This window comes from Elephantulus edwardii, unplaced genomic scaffold, assembly GCF_000299155.1.
Source record: "Elephantulus edwardii isolate Elephantulus edwardi_28Jun2011 unplaced genomic scaffold, EleEdw1.0 scaffold00318, whole genome shotgun sequence".
Classification (NCBI taxonomy): domain Eukaryota; kingdom Metazoa; phylum Chordata; class Mammalia; order Macroscelidea; family Macroscelididae; genus Elephantulus; species Elephantulus edwardii.
The window spans coordinates 2,211,321-2,214,111 of record NW_006400068.1 but is presented as its reverse complement, the minus strand read 5'-3'; positions in this window follow the sequence as shown (position 1 = coordinate 2,214,111).

The following is a 2,791-nucleotide window of genomic DNA, read 5'->3' as shown; positions in this document are numbered from 1 at the left end:
GATATTGGCTGTAATTTTGGGAATTAAAAAAAAATGATAAACTCTGTGTTTCTAAACATTTTTGAAATCAAATAATATTTTCTTGACCTTAAAACAGTAAAAAACTAGTGTATATGAGAAGGCCAAAGACAGTTTTATAGATCAATAGTTGTTGAGTGTTCAGGAAAGAGGAAAGTCTAATAATTTCTCCTTAATTCTTACATGGATTATAATATTTACTGTAAACAAATTAGGAGGCCAGTAGGAGGTCTAGTTTTTCTACATTCTTTGTTCTTGGAAATTTTACAGTCATGTGATTATTTTATCTTAGTAGTATGAATAAAAGTTTACAGAGGAAATTAATTTTCCACTTAACAATTTATATACATTTTGTTTCATGACATTGGTAGCAACCCCACCACAGTAATAGCATTCTTCCCACATATTTCCTGGGCTCTTTATTTCTATTTGTCCTTCTTTCCTTCCTCTTCCTGTCTTTATTCATACTCATTGGTTTTGGATAAGTTCTGTTTTCTTGGTTTCCTGTGGCTAACTGTGCTAAGTAGAATAATACATCTCTGTGATGTTGTTCACTTTATAGTCCCCAGTATTAGGTTTCAGCCTTTAAGGGTGTTATTTGGGTCAAAGTATCAGAGATCCCATTAGTCTCTTAAATAAGACTTGTCGTCTTTATATTTTTAAAAATGCTGTGCTACATTTCACACCCTTGATCTCTGTCTAGGACATTCTCTTGTGATCTTGACCAGAGGAATCAGTAGTGGTAGCTGGGCATTATTTAGTTCTTCTGGTCCCAAGATAGTGGAGGCTGTGGTATTTGTTGTCTATTAGCACTAAACTCTGCTCTGTCCTGTGCCAATCGCACAGTCTCCGATACACCCATCCCGATTACCCCAGTCAGTGAATCAATCCACCTCATAGAGGGTCTTCCCCTCCTGTGCTGTCCCTCCACCCTCCCAAGCATCATGTCCCTCTCCAAGGACCGGTCCCTCCTTACAACATGTCCAAAGAATGTTAGATGGAGCCTCAGAATCCTTGCCTCCAAGGAGCCACCGGGTTTGTCCCTTTCCAGGATGAATCTGTTTGTTTTCCTAGCAGTCTATGGTACCCTCAATACTCTTCTCCAGCACCACAGCTCAAAGGCATCAATTCTCCTTCTATCCTCCTTAGTCATTGTCCAACTCTCTGATGCATAACAAGTGATCACAAAGACCATGGCCTGTATCAGATGCACCTTAGTCTCCAAAGAGACACCATTACTCTTCAGAACTTTGGAGAGGACCTGAACAGCAGACTTTCCCATCGCAATACATCTTTTCATTTCCTGGCTACTGGTGCCGAGAGTGTTGACTGTGGAGCCAAGCAAACTAAAACTGAACAATCTCAATCTCTTCACCATCCATCCTGATGCTGCCAATTGGCCCAGTGGTGAGAATCTTTGTCTTCTTGACATTGAGCCTCAATCCATATTGTAGGCTGCAGTTCTTGATCCTCTGTAGCAAGTGCTTCAGGTCCTCCTCAGTTTCAGTAAGCAGGGTTGTGGCATCTGCATATTGCAGATGGTTCATAGATCTTTCACCAATCTTGACCCCACATTCCTCCTTATAGAGCCCAGCCTCCCAGATAATCAGTTCTTCATACAGGTTGAAAAGGTATGGAGACAGGACACATTCCTGGCATACAACCTTCCCAATTTTGGACCATGCAGTGTTTCCTTGCTCTTTTCTGACAACTGCCTCTTGGTTCAAGTATAAGTTTCTCATTAGCACGATCAAGTGTTCTGGGATTCCCATTCTTCTGAGTCAGCCACAGTTTGTTATGATCCACACAGTCAAATGCCTTTGCATAGTCAATGAAACACAGATAGACATTCCTCTGGTAGTCTCTGCTTTCAGCCAAGATCCATCTAACATCAGCTACAATATCCCTAGTACCATGACCTCTTCTAAGCCCAGCCTGGACTTCTGGCAGTTCTCTGCTGATGTGTTGTTCAAGTCGTTTTTGGGTAATCTTCAGAATCTTGCTTGCAGGTGAAATTAATGATATTATTCTATAGTTCCCACACTGTTGGGTCACCCTTCTTTGAGATGGGAACAAATATAGATTTTTTTCCAGTCAGTTTACCAAGTGTTTGTTCTCCAGATTTCTTGGCACAACTTGGTGAGCACATCCAGGGCAGCATCTGTTAGCTGTAATATGTCTATTGGTATACCATCTATTCCTTGGTCCTTATTTTTTACTATTTCCTTCAAAGCATCTTGAAGTTCTTCCTTCATCACCATAGACTCTTGCTCATATGTTATTTCATGAAATTCTTATGTATCTGCCAATTCCTTTCGATACAGTGACTCAGTATATTCTTTCCATCTTCTTTTAATACTTCCTGGATCATTTAATATTCTGCTGAAAGCATCCTCGATTATAGCAATTTGAGGTTTAGAATTTGTTCGTCAGTTCCTTGAGCTTAAGAAATGCTGGACGAGTTCAGCCCTATTGATTTTCTGACTCCAACTCCTTTCACTTTTCATTGCAATATTTTACTTTGTCATCCCGTGCTGCCTTTTGAAATCTTCTATTCAACTCTTTAGTGTCTTGAATTCTTCCCTGTGCTGTGCAATTTTCAGAGTCTCTTCTGACATCCATTTCTGTCTTCTCTTCCTCTTCTGTCTTTGCAATGACCGTTTGCACTCTTCCTGGATGATACCCTTGATATCCTCCCACAACTTATCTGGTCTTCGCTCATTAGTGTTCAAGGCCTCAAACTTATTCCTGAGATGGTTCTGAAATTCAGGTG